This window comes from Phyllobates terribilis, unplaced genomic scaffold, assembly GCF_046119375.1.
Source record: "Phyllobates terribilis strain yellow unplaced genomic scaffold, ASM4611937v1 Scaffold_8__6_contigs__length_399053987, whole genome shotgun sequence".
NCBI classification, from domain to species: domain Eukaryota; kingdom Metazoa; phylum Chordata; class Amphibia; order Anura; family Dendrobatidae; genus Phyllobates; species Phyllobates terribilis.
Genome location: NW_027362768.1, coordinates 279406607 through 279433258, shown reverse-complemented (window position 1 = coordinate 279433258; position 26652 = coordinate 279406607).

Here is a 26652-nt window from a genome sequence, read left to right as displayed (position 1 = left end):
TGATGACATTGTAGCTGATGTTACATTGTGGTATGGTCCATTATAAAGACCTAATATAACAGAAGATCCGGTTGATAGAATATTTCACGTCTTCCTCTTATGTCTTGCAGGATGAGCCCGAGCCAACTGCCCAGAACTTCATGCCTCCTGTCTCTGCTGCTATACGTCACCTCGGCTGCCCTTCAACATCAACTCTCTCTCTACCATCTTCATGTCGGACCACTGCCATTGTTTTGCTGCCCCAGACCCTTGACTTGGCCTCCTCCAATCCTGGGCTGGCATCTGACACCCCTCCAGCCCGAAGATCTTCTACCCCCAGGAGCGGCCTGTGCTAAGTTTCCATCTGGTGAGTTCAGGAAAAATAGTCCTGGGGCAGCCGAGCAGCAGAATGTACGGAACGACCATTATCCCTGAACTCACCTTAGCACAGGCCTGGTAAGTACCGCACCCATCACACATCACATCATCCACACTACATGATCAGTACAGTACACATAGCACACAGTAGATTTCGGCACATAGATATAGGACACAGATCGGCTTTTGATCCTGGGATTTAATCTGATCGCCATATTTGGGGTCAGGAAGGAATTTTCCCCCCTGATATGAGGACAATTGGCCTATTCCTCACAGGGGGTTTTCGCCTTCCTCTGGATCTACACGGCCTTAAATAGGTTTAGTATAATAAATTAATAAGTAGATTCACACACTAGTAGCATAAGAAAAAAAAAGTTATAAAAAATTAAATTTTCTTTGTTTATAAGAAAAATTAGTTTCCATGAATATAAATGATAATTAGTCCAAGTAAATAAAAATTATTTTAATTTTTTTTATTTCACACTTACTGTACATTACACAGGTTAGGTATCGGCCTTTGATCTTGGGATTCATTCTGATCGCCATATTTGGGGTCAGGAAGGAATTTTCCCCCCTGATACGAGGACAATTGGCTTATTCCTCACAGGGGGTTTTCGCCTTCCTCTGGACCAACACAGCCCATAAATAGGTTTAGTCTAATAAATGAATAGTTTACACATATACATGATACTAAAATATAAATTAACTCCATCTTTAAATAAAATCTCTTTTAACCCCCTATATCTTTGTGTTTGTCTTTATTTCATTGGACGTCCATGTTGTTATTATTATACTGCCCCCTATGTCTTGTGACCGCATACACATTAGAATGAATTTGGTTGAACCCCCGATATCGTAACTATCCTATGATGATAAATAAGCTAATTGCTCTGATTCCTGGGAGTGTCGGGTCCGGAGCAGGAGATGCTGCTGCCCCTCTCATTACAGCTAATAAATGAGAACAATGATCGGGGTGCCCCCTCTAATTACTCAGAACTTCCTATTAGGACATTGGAAAGAATAGGTTTCCTAAAGCAGACAACAATTGCTGTACAACAGAGGACAGGCTATGTTACAGTGTGAAAAGGAGGAAGGAATTCGGCAGAACCATCCAGCGATAAAACCTCGATTTATTCAAAACCCATTAAAAACAGAAGCATCTAAGGAAACCATGTTAAAACCTGACGCATTTCTGGCACAACACAGGCGCCCTTGGGCATAGTCGCCCTATGTCACTGTGTGTCAGGGCAGCTGGGAACTATTCAGCTCACAGAGCATTGCTTGGACTGGAAACACTGGATGCAGCACAGCGGGGATGGTGGATCTGCGGCAATGCTGCCCCCTGCAGTCAGGACCCCCATATCATGGTCACTCCTTCGATCAGATCCTTCATAGAACCTGCATGCAGAAGGAGAATCCCCTGTAAAGAGGTGTCCACAGCGAGAAACGTGATAAGAGCAGTTATTGTGTCATTTCCTAGTGATCGGTATTTGGGAATGCAGGATAACAAGCAATTTTATACCCCCAGGTATAGTTTGGCCTAGGACAGTTTATCCCCTGGGGGGTATATTGTAGCCTGGGGGGTATAGTTTGGCCTAGGCTATTTTATACCCCCAGGTATAGTTTGGCCTAGGACAGTTTATTCCCCAGGGTATACTCTGACCTGGACCAAACTATACCCGGGTTTAATCTGGATGGAGTATACTGTGGCCTGTTACACCAGGATCGGAGGTTATGTATGCATTAATAATACTCCCAGCCAAGGACACAACAAGAACAAAGATGTATGCAAAGACCGGGATCACCAATAAAGTAAAAAATATATTTGCGTAATTTTATTAATATTGACTGAACAATCAAAATTTAAAAACAATTAAAAAGCATAACGCTTTAGCATTATATCAAGCCACAATATAATATTGTTCTTCAGGCTATTTTTGGGAATTGTGCCAAAAGCATATTATATTTATATAATTTGTGAGGATCACGTTATATTATGTGATTTTTGAGTTCTAATATTTATGGGATGTGTTTTATATGGATATATAGTTGTATTTACTGGTGACATTTATTGGAGGATTGGCTGAACAATATTATGTTGTGGCTTGATATAACACTAAAGCATTATGCTTTTTAATTGTTTTTAAATTTTGTTTGTTCAGTCTATATGAATAAAATTACGCGAATATATTTTTTACCTTATTGATGATCCCTATCTTTACATACATCTTTGTTGTTGTTGTGTCCTTGGTAATTTTTTTTGTATATGACGGGTTGAGCACTAGATCATAATATTTGGGTGGTGCCCTCCATTTCTCAAACTCGTAATACTCCCTGACAGTGGCCGCGGCCTCGCTTCCATACACTTGTATGTAGAGAGGCCGTGCCCACTAGACAGCCTCGTCACTACACGGGGTGTGGTACATACTAGTGTATGGAGCGAGACTGCACACACCAGGCCAGAATATGTATAACTCATATATACCCTCCGGTCCCGGGTCTGAAACGGGGCAAATGCCCACAGCGCACAGTGCGAGCTCTGGGGGATTCATAAGTCTGCAGTCACACAGAGTAACTGCAGACTTATGGGTTTTGACTGGACAATGCCTTTAACATATCTCCCAACTTCTGAAGAACGGAAAGAGGAATTGATCATGAGGCGCGCATAGTGAATTTTGGCCTCACCCCAATCCACGCCCATTTACCTTTTCTTTCTCCCCTGGCAGTAGGAGTTGTCAGAGGAGCGGTGGCAGTGAGGGAAATTCAGCAGACGCCCGAGACTGCAGGGCGGAGACCCAAAACCAGGACTGTCCGCTGTATTCAGGACTGTTGGGACTTGAGATGAGTGGATGGATTCACGGCTCTCCAGTCCAGTGTCCAGATCAGTGGTACCTGGCGGCTGGACAGGAGGCCGTGAATCTCTAACCATCCGGCGTCCCCGGCGGCTTTTGATCACTCAGGGCAGCGCAACGTCATCTGTGCGACCTGCTCACCTCTAGTTGGGACCTATGGATTATTTTTTGTTCATTCATTCACAGTCGGAGCCGCCAGAACTTTCTCATCTTTATGTAGCTTCACTATACGACATCCGGCTTTTTTTGTGTCTGTAAGGCCGTGTGCACACGTTGCAGAAATATTGTGATATTTGTTTTCAGCAGATGTCCGCACCAAACTCCACAATAACAATCTTTTCCCCTCTTATCTAATCCGTTTTTGGTGCAGATGTGAAGCCGCGTTTTTATTCTGTTTTTTATAGTACAGAAAAGCTTTCATTCTGCACTTAAAAACTTATCTGCGTTTTTTTACAGGCGTTTTTTACGTGCTCCACATAGAATCATCTAGAGAAATAAAAGCACCAAAACCACACTGCGGACGCCTTTTTTTGTTAAAGTCGTTTTTATTAAGAACTTTTTTACATAAATGGGGTTAAAGAAAAAGGGGAGAGACATATTATATATACACATTAATAAAGAAGCAAACAAGAACAAAATAAAAGAAAAAAAAAGTCAAATGTAAAGAGATGAAAGATATAGGTAAAATAAAGGGTGGAAAGGGTTAAGGATGAGAAGGGGGAAGGAAAAATATATTTTATTAACCCCTTTAAAGCCCAAGACGTACTAATACGTATCTGCGCCCTGGACTTAAGAGCTTGATACGTATTAGTACGTCTTTGCGATCACGCCCACACAGCCTGATTGTCATAGCTGACACCCGGTGTTATGTGCTGGGTGCGGTCCCGCACCGCTCCTGGCACATTAACCCCCGCAATGCTGTGATCGAAGTCGATTGCAGCATTGCGGGGGCAAGGAGAGGTGATCGGGATACTCACCTCTCCTGCCAGCGTCCAGCGATGTCTGCGCGGCTTCCCGGATGTTGCCATGACAACCCAATGTCGTCATGACAACATCCGGGTCACCAAACGGCAGGAAGATATTTTGGTCATGCGCAGTGCATGACCAAAGTATCTTCTGCATCTGCAGCGCTGACAGCCTGTATAGCACAGGGATGGTGCTGCATTCCTGTGCTATACAGGCGATCAGAAAAAAAAAGTGAAAGTCCCATAGTGGGACAAAGAATAAAAGTAAAAAAAGTGTTAGAAAGTGAAAAAAAAAAAATTGTAAAAATATAAAAAAATAATCCACCAAAAATAAAAATATAATGTACCCATGAATAAATATTATTATGAAAATAAAACAAAAAACAATAAAAGTACACATATTTGTATCGCCGCATCCGGAACGACCTGACCTATAAAACTGTCCCACTAGTTAGCCCCTTCAGTGAACACGGTAAAAAAAATAAATAAAATAAGAATAAATAAAAAACGAAGCAAAAAAACTATGCTTTATCATCATACCACCAAACAAAAAATGGAATAACACGTGATCAAAAAGACGAATATAAATAAAGATGGTACCGCTGAAAACATCATCTTGTCCCGCAAAAAACAAGCCGCCATACAGCTCCATCAGCCGAAAAATAAAAAAGTTATAGCTCTCAAAATAAAGAGAAGCAAAAAAATATTTTTTTCTATAAAATAGCTTTTATTGTGTAAAAGCACCAAAACATAGAAAAACTATATGAATGTGGTACCGCTGTAAACGTACTGACCCGAAGAATAAAGCTGCCTTATCAATTTTACCACACGCGAAACAGCATAAATTTAAAAAAAAAAAAAAACAAGTCCTGAATTGTTGGTTTTTGTTTATTCTGCCTCCCAAAAATCCGAATAGAAAGAGAGCAAAAAATGTCACGTGCCTGAAAATGGCACTAATAAAAACGTCAACTCGTCCCACAAAAAACAAGCCGTCACCTGACACTGTCGTCCAAAATATGGAAAAATTATAGCTCTCAAAATATGGCGATGTAAAAACTAGTCTTTCCAAAAAAAGAGTCTTTTAGCTTGTGACAGCTGTCAATCATAAAAACCCGATATGATTCTGGTATCACTGTAATCGCACCGACCCGAAGAATAAAGTCGTCTAATCACTTATATCGCAAGAGGAACGGCGTAAAAAATAAACTCTTGGGTTAGGGTTGTGCTAGGCTAAGGGTTGGGGTTAGGGTTTAGCTAGGGTTAGGGTTGAGCTAGGGTTGTGCTAGGGTTAGGGTTGGGGTTAGGGGTGGGCTAGGGTTGTGCTAGGGTTAGGGTTGGTGTTAAGGTTGGGGTTGGGGTTAGGGTTGGGATTTTTTTCAAAAGTAAAAAAAAAAGATGACGATATGGTGACCAGTGTTGAGCGCAAGTGCTCGCTACTTGAGTTTGCATCGGGTGGCGGGTATGCACCGAGTATCGTGGGTGTGCGAGTGACATGCTTGAGTCTCCGCCCCATATGCTTCACGGCCAAAAAAACCTTGCGGGGATTGCCTGCCATGTACGAGCGATCCTCGCATGTTTTTTTTGGGAGTCTAATAACCGTGAAACATGCGGAGCGGGGACTCGAGCATGTCACTCGAGCACCTGTGATACATGGGGCATACCTGAGTACCCGATGCAAACTCAAGTAGCGAGCACTTGCGCTCAAGACTAATGACAACTTATTCAATATGATGACCTAATGTTATCAAATTCTGTGTCGTACCTCTGCGTTCAAAATGTTCACTATACCCCTTGATAAAATCCGTGAGGGGTGTAGTTTCCAAAATGGAGTCACTTGTGGGGGGTTTCCACTATTTAGGCATATCAGGGGCTCTCCAAACGCAACATGGCGTCCGCTCTCGATTCCAGCCAATTTTGCTTTCAAAAAGTCACACAGTGCTCCTTCCCTTCTGAACTCTGCCGTGTGCCCAAACACTGTATTTTCCCCACATATGGGGTATTGGCGTACTCAGGAGAAATTACAGAACAGTTTTTGGGGTCCATTTTTACCTCTTACCCTTGTGAAAATAAAAAAATTGGGGCTAAAACATCATTTTTGTGGAAAAAGTTATTTTTTTTTTATTTTCACGGCTCCATGTTATAAAGTTCTGTAAAGCACTTGGGGGTTTAGGGTGCTCACCACACATCTAGATAAGTTCCCTGAGGGGTCTAGTTTCCAAAATGGTGTCACTTGTGGGGGGTTTCCACTGTTTAGGCACATCAGGGGCTCCCCAAACGCAACATGGCGTCCGCTAATTATTCAAGCAAATTTTAGATTCAAAAAGTCAAATGGTGCTCCTTTCCTTCCGAGCCCTGCCATGAGCCCAAACAGTGGTTTTCCCCCACATATGGGGTATCTACATGCTCAGGGGAAATTGCACAACAAATTTTGGGGTCCATTTTTTCCTGTTACCCCTGCAAAAATAAAAAAATGGGCCTAAAGTAACATTTTTGTGAAAAAAGTTAAATGTTAATTTTTTTCTTCCACATTCCAAAAATTCCTGTGAAGCACCTGAAGGGTTAATAAAGTTCTGGAATGTGGTTTTGAGCACCTTGAGGGGTGCAGTTTTTAGAATGGTGTCACTTTTGGGTATTTTCTGTCATAAAGATCCCTCAAAATGACTTCAAATGTGATGTGGTCCCTAAAAAAATGGTTTTGTAAATTTTGTTGGAAAAATGAGAAATCGCTGGTCAACTTTTAACCCTTATAGCTCCCTAATAAAAAAAAAAATGATGGTTCAAAATTGTGCTGATGTAAAGTAGACATGTGGAAAATGTTATTTATTAACTATTTTGTGTGACATATCTCTCTGATTTAAGGGCATAAAAATTCAAATGTTGAAAATTGCAAAATTTTTGAAATTTTTGCCAAATTTCCATTTTTTCACAAATAAACGCAAGTGATATCGAAGAAATGTTACCACTATCATGAAGTACAATATGTCACGAAAAAACAGTCTCAGAATCAGGGGGATCCGTTGAAGCGTTCCAGAGTAATTACTTCATAAAGTGACAGTGGTCAGAATTGTAAAAATTGGCCTGGTCATTAATATGCAAACCACCTTGGGTTGTAAAGGGGTTAAGGAAAATGGGAAAAAGGGAAAAAAAAATTAAAGGGATAGAAGGAAAATGAAAAAGATTGGTATGTACAGGATAGGCAAAGGAAAGGGGTTATGATACACATATACGATACCTTATATATAAAACATTTAATAGGTAGGAGGGGAAGAAAAGGAACGGGAAAGGCAAGGAAAGAAAAGGGAAAGGAAGAACGCCTGTAAAACAGGTGGAGAGACAGGAATATAGAGAAATACTAACTTCTAAATAATGTAAAATACTGTTTGAATTCTAAGAGCGGGCGCTGTTCTCATGAAATCACATCCACTTTGCTTGGACAGTTAAACACAGCAAAATTTGTATGCAAAAAAAGCAGCATTTACTCTACAAGTGAACACGGTCTAAATTTTAAAGCAAAGTGGACATGATTCCATGGAATCTCCGCTCTGTGGTCCGAAGACGGTGCTGAACTCTGCGGTTTTGGTGCATTTTTTCTCTATAATCTCATTCTGAAAAAAAAAAATGCACGAAGAAAAAAATGCCGCTGTATTTTTAAGTGTAGAATCAAAACTTTTCTGTACTATTAAAAAACGTTAAAAACTCTGCTTCATATCTGTACCGTAATCGCATCAAATAAGAGGGAAAACGCATAGAAGAAACGCAGCAAACACACAATAATCAGAGAAGATTGTTACTGCGTTGTGTGGTGCGAACACCTACAGACAAAAGCAGCAGAAAGAACGCAGCATTTACGCTACTTATGAACACGGCCTCAGCATTACAGTTTTATTATATTTTTTATGGGTTTAATAGAGAAAAAAAAAATCAATCACGCCAATTTTTTACGTCATTTACTGATCCCGTAAATAATCTGATCACTGTCTTGTGAGGGTCGTTACGATTACAGGGACACCAAATATGTCCGTGTTATGTGCTGATTTGTGATGCTCATTATTTTAAAAAATATGCATTAAAATGACAATATGTCTTTCATTATCATGTGTTTTTCATTATTTTTTAGCAATTTTATAGGATGAAAAAAATCTCTTATTCTCCCTGTAGAATAAAAATACATACCGTCCATTGTACACAGCAGTGTATTTCAATCAGTATCATCTGCCTGAAGGCCGAGCCTGCAATACAGATCAGTGACATCATTAGAACTTGTGGTTCAGCAGCTTAAAGCCCCTTATCTGTAATGTAAAGGTTGTGGGCACAAGACCTGGGATGAGTCGCAGAATTTTTTTTTTTGTATTTGCTAATTAATTTAATACTTTTATAGGAACAAAAAAAGTTTTCTTCACCTCAGGATACAGGCAACATAAAAATATATTGTTATATATACACAATGTATTTCTATGAATATTTATACTCTGCTTCTGGGTGCATTGCCTGCAATAGAGGTCAAGATAACCAAATTCTCCTATCTATAACATTGTGGGCTATGCCTTGTTGGTAGAGCACCAGCCGATGAACACTAAGATGAACACAGAGATGTGAGTTTGATTTCCACTAGATCACAGGAGGCAGAAGAAGTAAATATATCATTTAATTTATGCAGCGAGCAGCCCCGCCCCCGGAGAATAATTTAATTTATGCAGTGAGCAACCCCACCCCGGAGAAGAATGTAATTTATGCACGAGAAGCCCCGCCCCGGAGAAGAATGTAATTTATGCACGAGAAGCCCCGCCCCGGAGAAGAATGTAATTTATGCACGAGAAGCCCCGCCCCAAGAAAAGCTACAGGAGCGATGAAAACGTCGTCGGAGAGGTGAGTATAAAAGTCTGGAGAACAGTTGAGATGTGATGGAATGGGATGCGGGATTGAGCCCTCGAATCGGGACAGTCCCGCTGAATCCGGGACAGTTGTGAGTTATACCTTTAATAACACCACATACTAAAGTTTAAAGACAGTCAGATGTGTTTTCAGTTTCTGGAGTTAAAAAGGGATGGGTCAGTATAAGACTACGTTCCAGAGATCAGCTTTTGGTGCATTTTTGATGCTGCATATTTTGCTACATCCAAAACGAAGCATTTTACAAATCCAGCAAAGTGGATGGGATTTATAGAAATCTCCTGCCCCCTGTGCTTTTATTTTACTCAATGTAACCTCACCTGTGATGCGTGTTTGAAATAAGCAGCCTGACATTTTCTCTTGCAGGTACGCTGAGTTTTGTGTGTAAATATTTCCTATAAAGTTGCATTACATGCAGAAAATCAGGTAAAATCACACATGCGTTTTTAGTGCGTGTCCGCGGCAGAAATGCATCAATCACATATGTAATCCGCACATAAGAATCTCAGCCAGGAAGTATCAAAAACAATGCAGCTTTATTTAAAATATGACCCAGTAAGAAGGGACAAAAAACTCAGCGCACCCGCAAGAGAAATTGACCTCTGCGGATTTGAATCTCGCACCACAGGTCAGTTTATGTTGTGTTAAGAAGAAGCACAGTGGGCAGGAGAGCTCTATAAATCTCACCCACTTTGCTGGGATTGTAAGGCATTGTTCCTGCAATACGCAGGGTCAAAAATGCACTAAAAGCTCATCATGGGAACGAAGCTTTAGGCTGTGTGCCCACTATGCGTTTTTCAAGCGTTTATGCTGCGGAATTTCCTCAGCATAAACGCTTGGGAAACGCTTGGTAATCCGCCCCCATGGTCCCCAATGACAAGCCGCAATGTCAATGCCCATGCTGCGGATTTTTCCGCAGCATTTATGCTGCGCTCAAAAATCCGCAGCATGTCCATTAATTTTGCGGACACGCAGCGTAATCTCCTCCATTGACTTGCATTGAAACGCATAATATCCGTGTCAGTACATTTGTACACACGGATATTATGCGTTTCTATGTGCGGATGGTACCCAAGTCTGGAGGAGAGGAGACTCTCATCCAGACCTGGGTACCATAGAAACTGTAAAAAAAGAATTTAAAATAAAAAATAAGGCTTATACTCACTTTTTGATGTCCTCCCGGTGTTTTGCCTGCTCCGTCCGGTCTCTTGCAATGCTCGCGCTGTTGTGAAGGACCTGCCATGACGTCACTGAGTCATGTGACCCATCACATGGCTCAATAACGTCACCGCAGGTCCTTCACAACAGCACAAGCCGCCCAACACACCGGACACAGCAGAGATAACACCGGGAGGACAACGTAAGGTGAGTATAAACTTTATTTTTTTATTTTTTACCATTCTTATTCTTTTTTTTTTAACTAACTTGGTCACACTTCTATAAATCCATGCCGGTTGCATGGATTTATATAGTGTGAACAAGTTGTCAAGCACTTTTCCAAGTGATGCTAAAATCTCTTGGAAAAGCGCTTGATAACCCGCATGCAGAAATTCATGCAAAGACGTTTGACAAATGCTTCTACCTGGAGGGAAAAACGCATGTAAAAAAAGCATTTCCTGCCAGGGAGAAGCGTAAAAAATATGCAGCATTTCTGCATCGTGGGCACATAGCCTAAGGCTGTGTGCCCACGTAGCGTTTTTCAAGCGTATATGCTGCGGAATTTCCGCAGCGTAAACGCTTTAAAAACGCATGTATATCCGCACCCCATGGTCCCCAATGGCATTCCGCAATGTCAATGCCCATGCTGCGGATTTTTCCGCAGCGTATATGCTGCGGTCAAAAATCCGCAGCATGTTCATTAATTTTGCGGAAGCGCAGCGGAATCAATGTGCGGATGGTACCCAAGTCTGGATGAGAGGAGACTCTCATCCAGACCTGGGTACCAAAGAATCTGTAAAAAAAAGAATAAAATAAAGTTTATACTTATCTTCTGATGTTTTCCCTTCGTCGCGCTGTTGTCTAAAGGACCTGCCACGTCATTGAGTCATGTGACCCACCACATGACTCAATGACGTCACCGCAGGTCCTGCACACAACAGCGTGAGCCGCTCAAGACTCCGGACGGGGCAGAGAATGCATCGGAAGGTGAGTATAAAGTTTATTTTTTTATTTTTTACCATTCTGAACAAGTTGTCAAGCACTTTTCCAAGTGATGCTTGGAGAAGTGCTTGATAACCCGCATGCGGAAATGCATGCAAAGACGCCTCACAAACGCTTCTACCTGGCGGGAAAACCGCATGTAATATCCGCATGCGATTTTCCCGCCAGGGAGAAGCGTAAAAAATATGCTTCAGGTCCGCAATGTGGGCACATAGCCTAAGGCCACATTCACACGTTCAGTATTTGGTCAGTATATCATATCAGTATCTGTAAGCCAAAACCAGGAGTGGGTGATAAATATAGAAGTGGTGACGTGTTTCTATTGTACTTTTCCTCTGATTGTTCCACTCCTGATTTTGGCTTACAAATACTGATGTAAAATACTGCCCAAATACTAAACATGTGAATGTGGCCTTACAGTTCCTGCAAAGTGAATGAGGTTTATAGAAATGTCCTGCCCACTGCGCTTCTTTTTTACTCAGCGTAACCGTAACCTGACCTGCGGTGCATGTTTCATGTCAATGTCTCTTGCGAGTAAAGTTTTATGTACGGATTCTCATAGATTTGCATTAGATGCGGAAAATCTGTAGGTAAAAAATGCACAAACATTTTTGGGGAGTTTCCATGGAGGAAATGAATGACTAAAATTTTGTCAAAACCAAATACCAGGATGTATCAAAACTAACCAGTTTTATTTAAAGCATGACACATAAAAAAGACACAATAAAAAAATGCAAGTGACCTAATTTACATAATACGTGCAGAAAAACTATAACAAAACTTCATGGTGGGAATATAGCCTTAAAGGGGGCTCTAAAAAAGGATTTCTAAGGCTGTGTGCCCACGATGCAGATTTAATGCGTTTCTGCAGAGCCATTTCCACCACAAAAACGCATTAAAAACGATTAAGTTGTCTGCCATGTTTCCCAACAATAATCCGCATGTGCTGTGCACATGCTGCGGAAATTTCCGCTGCGAATTATCATTGCGGAAAAATCCGCAGCACAACAATTTCTTGTGCGTAATCGCTGCTATTGACTTGCATTGAACCGCATACCATCCGCATACATACAAGTATGCATGCAGATGTTATGCGATTCAATGCACAGATGGTACCCGGGTCTGGAGAAGAGGAGACTCTCATCCAGATCCAGGTACCATTAGTATAAAAAGTAAAAAATAAAAAAAACATTATACTTACCTCTCTGGCGGCCCCCGGTCTCCTCTCCGGTGGCCCCCTCTGTCCTCAGCATCCCGCGGTGTTCTCAAAGGACCTGCGGTGACGTCATTTAGTCATGTGATGGTCACGCGACCTGTCAGCTCACTAAATGACTTCAGCGCAGGTTCTTTGAGAACACCGCGGGACGCCGAGGACAGAGGACGCCACTGGAGAGGTAAGTATAATGTTTTTTTGTTTTTTTTTTACGTTTTGATTCCTTTTTTTTACTATTCATTCTGCATTTAACCCTCCGTCAGGGGCAATATGTTTCATAACGAGTTTAGGGGCATTGCACCTGTCAGGCACAGGCTATAAAATTGGCTATATTTTCCTTTTTTTAAATTTCAATGCTCTAAAAGTGATCAGTTACCTTAATAGGAATGTAATAAATGAGAATACACATAATCAGGTGGAAAAAAAAAGTTTACTAATCAGAAAAGTAACACTAACCAGACAAACCACTGAAAATAGAGAAATGAAACTAAGTGAGCTGCGCCTGTCAGATCAGTTGCTCCTGACGGAGGGTTAAAGCAGCATAAGTTGATCACACTATATAAATCCATGTCGGTTGCATGGATTTATATAGTGTGACCAACTTGTCCAGCACTTTCCAAGTGATGCTAAAATCGCTTGGAAAGCGCTTGATAACCCGCATGTGTGACACCCCAGGGGTCTGGTTGCCACAGTGATAGAGATATTATGTCATGTCTGAGAGCAGGTGGGAGGTCCTTTGGTCAGGGATCCTGTGCATGCCACACCTCCTGCCCAGTCTTGGGAGGGGAAGAACTTCCCCTGTATAAACCCGGGGCTGAGGCAGGGTGAGTCAGACAAGGAGAGTGGAGAAGAGAAGCAGCATAGGAAACAGCAGAGTTACAAGGAGTCAGGGGCTGGCAGCTACAGAGCTCGCCCTGACTAAGAAGATTCTTTACCGGACCCGGAGTCCGAGGCTGTGGGGACTAACTCCTACCCAGCAGCAGAATCCGTCGGGCAGGGGATTTCAGGTCCTCTGGCCCAGAAGCCCGAAGGCACGGTCACACGCGTGGGACCAGCACCGCCATCGTGGAGCGGAAGCCATTAGAAGGCCCCGAGTCACCGGCCATACGGGTGAGCACCACACGGTACACTCAGGGACGTGGGCTACTTACATCAGCTTCTAGCAAGGTAGCCAGAAGAGTACAGTCAGTTTGGGAGGCCTACAACTACGCCTGGCCAGGGGAGATCCCATCTGCTCAAAGACTGACCAGGCCCCGTTTGCTAGCAAGTACTCCGGGAGGGTCTGTCGTTGTTACCAGTAAAGACCCTGAACTACACCGTACCGTCTCTGAGTGGTTCCTGCTACCCCCATCATCCACGTCGGCTGCCCTGAGGCCATACCCCTCCCGTTGGGGGTTATACTATCACGCTGCACAATCCTACCACCGGCCTCAGCGGTCTGCCCTGCAGCAGCAGCTTCCTGGCTGCACTCAACGGGTGGCGTAGTCATCAACTATTTACTACTAATAGACTGCCGTCTAGTTTGACTCCCTGGGCACGGACCGGGTCACCGCCACGAGATTACAACCCTCCACGGATCCGGCTCCGGGTAAGCTCCCGCGTGCGCACCGCAGCGCGACACAGGCCCAGGGGCGCGTCAACTTTGGCGTAGTCGGCAGGATTTCGTGCCCGCAACCACCGGGTACTGCGTGCCTGAAAAGCAAAGACTGTTCAAACTTACCAGTGGTGAAGGTTTCCCGCCATCCGGCGCCATCTTCTACCTTCTTCCCGCCATCCGCGAAGTTTTCCCGCCATCCGGCGCCATCTTCGACCTTCTTCCCGCCATCCGTGGAGTTTTCCCGCCATTGGACGCCATCTTGAGGACGCCGCGCGGGAAGAAGAGGGGCGTGGACTCCGAAAGCGCGCGAGAACTGAAGCCCCGCCTCACGTCCGGACGTTGCGTAAGGTCCTGGAAGGAGCCCAGCAGACGCCGACGTCACAGGAGCGCGACGGAAGGTCCTCAACCCTGACGATCCACTGCGGAGCCGCGGCCTACGGAAGAGGATCATCGCAAGGTAGGCCACGGTCCACTAGGGGGGAGGAAGATGTCGGATACGGAGGAGAGCTTCACTGCCTCAACCCCCGCCAGCGCTACCGCTGCTGCAGTTATGCCCTTCACCATGCCCTATATCCCGGGAGCAGCTTGGCTACCCCAGTACTCAGGGGAGTCACATACCCTGCATGACTTTAGAGAAAAGCTGGATAGCCTCTTCCAGGTGTACCCCCTCACAGAAGAGCAAAAAGTGAGCATCCTGGTGGCCCAACTAACCGGGGCAGCCAAAAGGGAAGTAAAATCCTGGCCACCTGGGAGGAAGACTGTCGCAGGGATACTAACCCGGCTGAAGGACACCTTTGATACCCGCACCTCAGCCGAGATTAAGCTTAGATTCTACGGGTGCAAGCAGCGAGCGCATGAGAGTATAAGGGACTATGCACTAAACCTACAAGAGGCCCTGAGGGCCATAAAGCAGACCGACCCTGATGGGGTGGGAAACGAGGACAGGCTGTTGACTGAACAATTTATAGAGGGTTTATATTGCAATGCCCACCGAACCCAGTTGCGGGCAATGGCCTTACAGGATCCCCATCTGGACTTTGCACAGTTCAAGGACAGAGCCACCCGGGTGCTCCGAGAACCGGCACCAGGTGGCGTTGTGACCCACAGACGCCCCACTACCACTTACTACCAGGAGGCGGCGCCCTTGTCAGCAGGGCCTGTGGGAGCTGATGCGCAGGCTTTGGACAATGACCCGGCTCCAGACCTACACCATCAGGTCCAAGAGCTAGCTAAGAGCGTTGTTGCGCTAACCCGAACTGTGCAGTCTTTACAGGTTTCCACCCCAGGGAAGATCCAGCTGGCATCCGGACCGGAGGACATCCCGTGGCGTCGACCAAGGAGGACCCCACCGGCCAGAGGAAGACCCAGTGACCGATACAGTGAGGACGGACGACCCATCTGCCGCCGCTGCAATCAACCCGGACATATGGCAAGGTACTGTTCTTTAAACGGGCACAACCTGAGGTAGAGGGCCAACCCCCAGGAAAAAGATCACCAGGCCCATCGAACTGGCGCGACAGATATGTGGGAGGACGTCCAGTCTTGCCTGTGGTACTGGATGGCATTCCCATGAGTGCCCTACTGGACACCGGGTCACAGGTCACCACCATCCCGTACGTGCTCTTCAAGCAGTACTGGAATGAATCGGATATTACCCGCTACCCCGACGACGACTTGAGTATCATCGCCAGCAATGGTCAGCCCGTGCCACAGATCGGATTTAAAGAGGTGACCATCAAAATTGGTAGAGTCGAACTGGCCGCACAGGGACTGATCATTGTAGATATCGATAAACATGAGAGTCACCCAAAAATAACTCTAGGAACTAATGTAATTGAAAATTGTCTTGCAGAGGTGATTTTCCTTTTACAGCAGGTTGCCAAGAATGCCAGCTCCGGCGAGCAGCGGGTGCTCCAGAAAGAGATCCGGGCACTGATGCAACGGCAACAAGTGGAACTCTCCGGCGGTGAGATTGGTAGCGTAAGAATGTGTGACCCTTTTCCTATTGCCATGCCCCCAAAAAGTGAAATGATGATTTGGTGCCGGGCAGCTATTGGTCTGAGAGGTAGAGATTACCAGGCAATGGTAGAACCAGTTTACTCAGACAGTAGGCCCACCATTTTGACAGCACGGGGGGTGGTCAATGTACGCCATGGGAGGGTGCCCATTCGCATAATAAATATCGGGGAGAGGGAAGTGTACCTGCCCCGGTATGCCACGCTAGCCAAATTATATACCACTAATCAAAGTTCTATACAATCTGTGGAACCCTTGCCTCCATCTCACCCGGAGGAAGGTAACGGCTCTAAGAAAGACATGGAGGACTGGTGTCAGCAACTACATTTGGGTACTGACTCCACTCCCTCACATCAGAAACAAGGAGTCTATCGGGTGGTTCAAGAGTATGAGAGAGTGTTTAGTAAACACCCGTTAGACTTCGGGCGAGTCAAGGGGGTAGAACATCGCATCCCCACGGGAGATCATCCTCCCATAAAAGAGAGGTATCGACCCGTACCCCCTGCACATTACCAACACGCCAAGGGGATGCTTAGAGATATGAAGGAGGCTGGGGTAATCCGGGATAGTTGTAGCCCCTGGGCAGCCCCATTAGTTTTAGTCAAAAAGAAAGACAACACCATGAGGATGTGTGTAGATTACCGGAAAATCAACCGTATCACACACAAGGATGCGTACCCCTTACCAAGGATAGAGGAGTCATTGGCTGCTTTAAGATCTGCTAACTTCTTCTCTACCTTGGATCTCACTAGCGGGTACTGGCAGGTTCCTGTAGCAGAAGCGGACCGGGAGAAGACCGCATTCACCACCCCGATGGGACTTAGCGAGTTCACCTGCATGCCGTTCGGACTCTGCAACGCACCAGGAACCTTCCAACGCCTAATGGAGTGTTGTCTGGGCCACAGAAACTTCGAGACGGTCCTGTTGTACCTGGACGATGTCATCGTATATTCCAAGACGTATGAGGACCACCTGAAACACCTGGCGGAAGTGTTCGAGGCTCTGGCGAGTTACGGCCTAAAGGTGAAACCCTCCAAGTGTCACCTCCTGAAACCAAAGGTGCAGTACCTGGGACACGTGGTGAGCGCTGACGGAGTGGCTCCCGACCCCGATAAGATCACCGCAATTAAGGGATGGCCAAGCCCCTCCAGCGTAAAAGAAGTGCGGCAGTTCCTCGGGTTGGTAGGCTACTACCGAAGGTTTATTCCCGGTTTCACCAAAAAGGCAGCACCTATGCAGGACCTCCTGATAGGCCAGTCCCGGAAGGCCAAGAACCAGAAGCCGCCCTTCAAATGGGAAGAGCTGGAAGAAGAGTCCTTCCGCCAGCTGAAGATGGCCCTCACGGGGGACGAAATCCTGGCGTACCCGGATTATAGCCAGCCCTTTATCCTCTACACCGACGCCAGTAACATCGGGCTAGGAGCCGTACTGTCCCAGATCCAGCAGGGGAAGGAACGAGTAATCGCCTACGCCAGCCGAAAACTGCGACCCACCGAAAGGAACCCCGAGAATTACAGCTCATTTAAGTTAGAGTTCCTGGCCGTAGTATGGGCAATCACTGAGCGCTTTAAGCATTACCTCGCTTCTTCCCGGTTCACCGTGTACACGGATAACAACCCGCTGACACACCTGGACACGGCAAGACTCGGTGCCCTGGAGCAGAGGTGGATGGCCCGTCTGTCCAACTACGAGTTCACAATTAAATACCGGGCAGGACGCTCCAATACCAACGCGGACGCCCTGTCCAGGATGCCCAACCTGCCGGACGGAGGAGAAGATCCGGAGGGACTGGAAGAAGTTGAACTCCCTGCGTTCCACCGTCATGGGACTATTCAGTATTCCCACCGGGTAAGGAGTAAGCAGGCTGCTACGTTGAACCCCTTACCCCACTACAACTGGGCGGAAACGCAAGACAGCGACCCTGCCGTCCGACTGGTGAAGGAGATGCTGACTCGGCCGGAGGCTCGCCTTGAACCAGACGCTCCGGAGGAAGCCAAACAACTATGGGCAGAGAAGAGTCGACTGTTCCTTTACAAAGGGAAGTTGTGCCGCAGAATGGTTAACTCCCGGACGCATGAATTACTCTGGCAAGTAGTGGTGCCACGAAGAGACGCAGCCATGGTGATGGAGGCATACCACGACGGAGCTGGACACTTTGGGTGGAAAAAGCTGGAGTTCCTGCTGCGCGAGCGGTTCCACTGGGTAGGCATGAGGGGAACCATCGAGAAGTGGTGCAGAGATTGTGGCCCGTGCAACCTGAGAAGGAAGGACCGAGCCAGCCAGAAGACTCCCCTGCAGTCCATCGTCACCCGGCAACCGTTGGAACTGGTAGCCTTGGATCATGTAAAACTGACCCCAAGCAGAAGTGGCTACGTCTACGCGTTAACCATCGTGGATCATTACTCCCAGTTCTTGGTTGTCGTCCCCGTCAAGGACTTAACGGCTCAAACAGCAGCTAGAGCCTTCCAGCAGCACTTCTGCCGTCCACACGGGTACCCGGACCAAGTGCTGACGGACCAGGGACCTGCCTTTGAAGCGGAGGTCTTTCAGGAATTCTGCAATCTGTATGGCTGCCGGAAGATAAGGACGACACCCTACCATCCGCAGACTAATGGACTTTGTGAAAAAATGAACCAGGTGGTAATGGATCTTCTAAAAACATTGCCCCTGGAAGAACACAGTCTGTGGCCTGAAAAGTTGCCCGATCTGGTGGACCTATACAACCACATCCCGGTAGGTTCCACCAACTGTACCCCGGCTTACCTAATGAGGGCAAGACCTGGTAAGTTACCTGTTGACCTGGAAATGGGAGTCCTGACCCCCGAGGACACTTCACCAGAAACAGACTGGGACACAGAGAGGCAGCAGCAGTACCGGAGAGTACAGGAGAGCGTGGAGCGAAGTCTCTGTCAGGCTAGGGAAAGACAAGAGAAAACTTACAACCAGTATGCTCCCGCTGTTCCCCTGGTACCCGGAGAGCAGGTCTTGAAGAGGAAGAGACGACTCCACAAGTTGGACGACCAGTGGGAGAAGGACCCGTACACCGTACTGCCCTCAAGCCACGAGAACCCGAAGGTCTGTACCATCAGTAAAGACGGAGGGGAAACCACAGCCATTGTATCCCGGGACCACCTGAAGAAGTGTCCCGAACAACTGAGGAACCCTGAAGAGGAACAAGAAGACCATCGACCCGTGGAAGAAAGGGAAGATATGGTTAGTACCGTGCTCGGGGACTTTCCTCAGTCTTGGACTCAAGTCAATGGTGCAGTTGTGGTACCCGTACTCACCTTCCTCCAACCATCATCCCAAGAACCTACGGAGCAACGGGTAGAGCTGGAAGAACAGCCGGTCCAGGAGGCAGAAGACTCCACACAAGCAGAACAGGAGAATCAACCCTCTGCTTATAGTGAGCCTGCCGTACCCCTAGTGAGACAAAGAGCCGGTAGACAGCTGCCCAGTTTACCCTTGACAGCTCCTACACCCTGTAGTTCAGGGCCAGACAGTCAGCTCCGTAGGTCCACTCGGGCCACTAGAGGCCAGTTACCCGCACGCTGGAGAATTTAAAGTGTATAAATTGTTTTATTTATGTTTTTCTGTGTCTTGTTGCTTGTGTATAATTTTGTGTTTCTAGTTATTTTTAGGAAACCTTGGTGGATTTACCGGGAATCCTTGTATATAGTTGGAGCGTAACCCAGGATGGACTAGAGACTGTTAAGGACTCGGGGTAGGACAGACCCCTACCTGGTTACGTCTCCCTGTGTTGGTGAAATGGACACCTTTGCTTTTCTTCAAAGACTGCATCCGGTTGCGGACACGCCGTAACCATCTTATGTGTTTTTCTTATAGTATTGTTATTGTTATACTTTGTTATGTTTTTCTAAATGTGTTTAGTCCCGGAGTACTAAATTTCACTAGGGGGGAATGTGACACCCCAGGGGTCTGGTTGCCACAGTGATAGAGATATTATGTCTGAGAGCAGGTGGGAGGTCCTTTGGTCAGGGATCCTGTGCATGCCACACCTCCTGCCCAGTCTTGGGAGGGGAAGAACTTCCCCTGTATAAACCCGGGGCTGAGGCAGGGTGAGTCAGACAAGGAGAGTGGAGAAGAGAAGCAGCATAGGAAACAGCAGAGTTACAAGGAGTCATGGGCTGGCAGCTACAGAGCTCGCCCTGACTAAGAAGATTCTTTACCGGACCCGGAGTCCGAGGCTGTGGGGACTAACTCCTACCCAGCAGCAGAATCCGTCGGGCAGGGGATTTCAGGTCCTCTGGCCCAGAACCCCGAAGGCACGGTCACACGCGTGGGACCAGCACCGCCATCGTGGAGCGGAAGCCATTAGAAGGCCCCGAGTCACCGGCCATACGGGTGAGCACCACACGGTACACTCAGGGACGTGGGCTACTTACATCAGCTTCTAGCAAGGTAGCCAGAAGAGTACAGTCAGTTTGGGAGGCCTACAACTACGCCTGGCCAGGGGAGATCCCATCTGCTCAAAGACTGACCAGGCCCCGTTTGCTAGCAAGTACTCCGGGAGGGTCTGTCGTTGTTACCAGTAAAGACCCTGAACTACACCGTACCGTCTCTGAGTGGTTCCTGCTACCCCCATCATCCACGTCGGCTGCCCTGAGGCCATACCCCTCCCGTTGGGGGTTATACTATCACGCTGCACAATCCTACCACCGGCCTCAGCGGTCTGCCCTGCAGCAGCAGCTTCCTGGCTGCACTCAACGGGTGGCGTAGTCATCAACTATTTACTACTAATAGACTGCCGTCTAGTTTGACTCCCTGGGCACGGACCGGGTCACCGCCACGAGATTACAACCCTCCACGGATCCGGCTCCGGGTAAGCTCCCGCGTGCGCACCGCAGCGCGACACAGGCCCAGGGGCGCGTCACATGCAGAAATGCATGTGAAGAACGCTTGACAAACACTTCTACCTGGCGGGAAAAACGCATGTAAAAAACGCATGTACAATCCGCATGTGTTTTTTTTCTGCCAGGGAAATACAGAAATGCTCAGGAAATTTCTGCATCCTGGGCACATAGCCTAAGAGTGAAACAGAGAGAAACCTATAAGAATTGTCCGACAAACCGGTCATATTAAAAATAAACCTTTATTGAAACACAGTATGTGGTGGCACAAAAGAAAAGAGCATCCACTACACAGCACAGGTAGACCAAAAGAATATATATATGTAAATCTATAAGTAGTCAAAGCAATTTAACACAAGCCAGATCAAGCACTAGCACATCAATGTATATATACATATATGTATAGAGGTTTCAGAAAAAATCAAACTGACACTAGATCAGACTGTCTAAATGATTACATCCATTAAGTCAAATAGCATGCATAAATATATAGAGTAAAACAATATCAATGTGAGGTTGGATGTGTCAAAAGACGGCTAATGAAACAGTATATAGTATGAAGATACAATTACCTCGCACAACTGAAAAGGCTTGAGTCGCTGGCCCGGCTTGTGCTCCTGCTATGTATGTGGACAGCTCACCCCAACGCGCGTTTCGTTTGCGTCCTTCCTCAGGGGGTGATGGCAGGTTTTGACTATGTGTGTATTAAATAAAAGCTGTCAACCAATGGGGATGAGATGGCTAGATCACGTGATCACTACTATCGCGCCACTCACCCGGATCAATCCGAGCCCGGCGTCATGCAGCTGAAGAGGCCAGACCACGTGAGGGGTCACGTGTCCAGTCACCTAGGAGATGCGGTCACGTGGGAGACGCGACCGCAGGTCCTACACTGCATAGAGACGCCGATCACGGCAGAAACAGGAGAGTGCACGGAGGTCACGCGTCACCACTCATCAGCATGGGATGAAAATAGAGCAAGAGGGTAAGTATATAAATATAGAGCCTGATCAGTGTCAGAGAAATAGACTCACAAGACCAGTGTAAAAGTGGCGACGTGCTAAGGAATGGATTATCAATGTAAAGTGACAACGCGCTAAATAACTTATATAAAAGTCACAGTACGTACATAAATAAATATATACATCCATCCAAAAATACATATCAGTGCAAAATACATCAATATAAACGATTGCATGGATTTATATAGTGTGACGAAGTTGTCAAGCACTTTTCCAAGTGATGCTAAAATCGCTTGGAAAAGCGCTTGATAACCCGCATGCAGAAATTCATGCAAAAACGCTTGACAAACGCTTCTACCTGGCAGGAAATACGCATGTAAAATCCACATGCGCTTTTCCTGCCAGGGAGAAGCAGAACAAATATGGAGCATTTCTGCATCGTGGGCACATAGCCTTAGGCTATAAAAATGGTAAAAAAAATCGCCGATGTCAGCGGTAGTGTGACCTGTCACATGACTGAATTTCGTCATGGAAGGTCCTTTTACACCATCGCGAGCCACCGGTGAGCCAAGACGTACGGATAAAAGACCGCTGGCCATCAGAAGGTGATTATAATATTTTTTATTTATTTTAAATTCTTTTTTTTATTTTACAGGTACTATGGTACCCGGGTCTGGAGGAGAGTCTCCTCTTCTCCAGACCCGGGTACCATCTGCACATTGAACCGCTTAATATCCGCATGTGCACATGTAGTCATGCGGATATTAAGCAATTTAATGCAAGTCAATGGTGGCAATTGCGCCGCGTGTCCGCAAAATAATTGGTAGTGATGCGGATGTCATGCGTTCCAATGCAAGTCAATGGCGGCAAAAACGCTGTGCTTACGCAAAATAATTGGTAGTGCTGCGGATTTTTCCGCAATGATAATCCGCAGCGGAAATTTCCGCAGCATGTGCATAGCACATGCGGATTATCATTGGGGAACATGGCAGGCCTTCTACCATGCGGTTTTTAAGCATTTCTGCGGCAGAATTGCCGCTGCGGAAACGCTTAAAAAACGCATAGTAGGCACACGGCCTTATAGACTTATTATTGAAGGGGGCTGTCTCACTTCTGAAAGGAATAAAATTGAAAATGCTTGTAAAAATAATGAACGTTACTATTTATTTATTATTAAAAATCCTCTCCGTTCTCAAGAAAGTAGGGATTTTTTATTGTATACTGCTGGTTACCTAGATTACCGGCTACCTCTGCAGTCTATCAGAAGAGGCCGGTTTCCTAGGAACTGCAAGCACTGCTCTGTCGCTGTCCACAACCAGCTGGCTCCTCCTGGAAAATGGACGTGTGCAGAATAACAGCACGTCTCGCCCTGCATCTCAAGGCTGTGTTCACATATGACATACTGGCAGTATATTTTCTGCTGTGTTCTTCAATGCAACCACAGTGGATGTGATTTCATGAAGCCTCATACCCGCTGTGCTGCGGAACTGTCCACTTTTGGGGGCGTTTTATTATCCCTGCAGAATTCTATGGGATGTCAGAAAAAAACCACATGGAAAACCACAATTGCATTTTTTAAATGTGAAATATCAATGTTTCTGCACCCAAATAAAAAATAATTAAAAAGTGCTGTCAAATCTGCACCCAAAAAAATGGGAAAACGCATTAAAAAAAGCAACAAAACCACAATAAATAGAGCAGATTGAAATTTTGTTGTAGCATAGGCGTCTCTGCCCCCTGCTAGGCTGAGACACCGTCCCCCCTACCGCCGCGGTTCTGCTCCGACGTCTTCCGGCCTCCCTGCTGCTGCTGCTACAGGTGCATGCAGCTTCCCTGGCACTGTGCTTAGGGCACGCGCTCCCTCCCTCATAAAGGGGCAGCGCGCGCCGTCCTAAAAAGTCCCCGACCAATGGCCGGATGACTTTCTTTATAAAAGGTACCTCCTCCAATATGGAGGTGCCCGTGCAACGTTGTTGTCTGTTATACTTACTTTGCTTCAGTCCTTAGGACCTCTGCAAGTCAGTCCAGTCCGGCAGTCTGTTCTTCAGTCCAGTCCGCCAGTCTGACTACTTTCCAGCCCGACAGTCTGCCTTCAGTCCAGTCCACCAGTCTGTCTATGGGCTCTGCCCGCCTGCTTACCTGGAAGCACCTGCCTGTTACCTGCCGTGCCCGCTTGCCTGCTTACCTGGAAGCACCTGCCCTTACCTGCCGTGCTCGCTTGCCTGCTTACCTGGAAGCACCTGCCTGTTACCTGTTGTGCCCGCCAGCTTGCCTACCTGTCTGGCTATCAGCCGAATCAGCCTGCCTGTCTACCCGGACCACCCGTCAGCCTGCCTGCCGTGCTCTTCCGCTGTACCCGTCAGCTCCTGCCTTCTGACCCGTGGGAGTCACCTGCTCTCATACAACGTCGGTCCCAGAGTGGCACCTGGTCCCTCTGCTCGGTCCCTCCCTGGTTCACGGAGTCGACTGAGCCGCCGTGTTACCTTGGTCAGAACGAGTAGATACTTAGTCACGCCCCTCTGGTCCCTCCTTGCACCGCAGCACAGAGGTTCCACCACCCGGATCCGTAACATATGTATTTTGGTTTGGACCCTTGTGGAAGCAATGCAGGAAAAATTCAGTGTTCCTGCAAGTATGAGCACGGCTCAAAGGCTACGACAGCATGTTGTGGCCGCGGTGTGGTTTTATTTTTTTATTTTTATCCCTTTAAGGACTGAGCAACTTTGTACATTAAGGAACGAGCCTCATTTTTACAATTCTGACCACTGTCACTTTATGCGGTAATAACTCTGGAACGCTTCAACGGATCCCACTGATTCGGAGATTGTTTTTTCATGACATATTGTACTTCATGACAGTGGTAAAAATTTTTCGATATGAATCACGTTTATTCATGAAAAAAATCTAAAAGTTGGCGAAAATTTTCAATATTTTGCAATTTTCAAACTTTTAATTTTGATGCCCTTAAATCAGAGAGATATGTCACACAAAATAGGCCAAATAAAATTTCCCACATGTCTACTTTACATCAGCTCAATTTTTGAAACATAATTATTTTTTGTTAGGAAATTATAAGGGTTAAAAGTTGATCAGCGATTTCTCATTTTTCCAACAAAATTTACAAATCCATTTTTTTAGGACCACATCACATGTGAAGTGACTCTGAGGGGTCTACATGACAGAATATACCCAAAAGTGACACCATTCTAAAAACTGCACCTCTCAAGGTGCTCAAAACCACATTCAAGAAGTTTATTAACACTTCAGGTGTTTCACAGTAAGGGTATGTGCCCACGATGCGTTTTTCATGCGGAATTTCCGCAGCGTAAACGCTTGCAAAACGCTTGGTAATCCGTGCCCCATGATCCCCAATGAAAATCTGCATGTTCTGTGCCCATGCTGCGGAATTTTCCGCTGCAGATTTTCTGTGAGTAAAAATCCGCAGCATGTCCATTATTTGTGCGTTTCCGCATGCGGATTTGAGGTCCCAATGCACTTGAAAAACGCAAGTCAAATCCGCATGTAAAAACGCTGCAAAAATGCGTCTAAAATCCGCAAGCGTTTTTGACTGCCAAGAACATGCAGTAACGCTGCAGAAATTTTCTGCTTCATTTCTGCATCGTGGGCACATAGCCTAACAGAAGCAATGTGGAAGGAAAAAAATTAACATTTAACTTTTTTTCACAAAAATTTTACTTTAGACCCAAGTTTTTTATTTTCACAAGGATAACAGGAGAAAATGGACTCCAAAATTTGTTGAGCAATTTCTTCTGAGCATTTCGATACCCCATATGTAGGGCGAAATTACTGTTGGGCGCACAGCAAGGCTCGGAAGGGAAGGAGCGCCATTTGAGTTTTTGAACTGAAAAATTTGCTGAAATCGAGAGCAGACGCCATGTCACATTTGGGGAGCCCCTGATGTATCTAACAGTGGAAACCCCCCACAAGTGACACAATTTAGAAACTTGAACCCCCCCCCCCCACAAGGAATGTATCTAGATGTGTGGTGAGCACTTTGAACCCAGGGCTATGGAGTTGGAGGCGGAGTCGTGGAGTCGGTGTCCATTTTGGTGGATTCTTACTCGGTATGAAATGGACCGACTCCTAAAATATATAATAAATTGAGTGCAGTAGTACAATGCAGAATGTGCTGTAAATGTTTTCATAAGAATTTGGGAAAATTATGAACTGTCCTAAAAATGTCCGTTCTATTCCTGATCTAAGGATCTCGGCTTTTAGTTGAGATGAATCTGTGCAGCACTTTATGCACATGCTTAGTAGTGAGGGCGTGCTGTGGGGTCGGAGTCGTGGAGTTGGAGTCAAGAGTCAGGGAAATTGAGAAGTCAGAGGTCTGGCTTACCGACTCCATAGCCCTGCCTGAGCCACCAGGTGCTTCACAGAAGTTTATAATGTAATGCCGTGAAAATAAAAAATTACATTTATCCAACAAAAATATTCATTTAGCCTCAATTTTTTTATTTTCACAAGGGTAACAGGAGAAAATGGACCCCAAAATTTGTTGCGCAATTTCTCCTGAGTACGCCAGTGCTACTGATTTGGGCGCACAGCAGGATTCGGAAGGGAAGGAGCATCAGTTGACTTTTTGAACCCAAAAATGTATGAAATTGAGAACAAAAATGTCATGTTGCATTTGGAGAGCCTCTGATGTGCCTAAACAGTGGAAACACTCCACAAGTGACCACATTTTGGAAACTATACCCTCACCCCATGGAATGTATCTAAATGTGTGGTGAGCACCTTGAACCCCC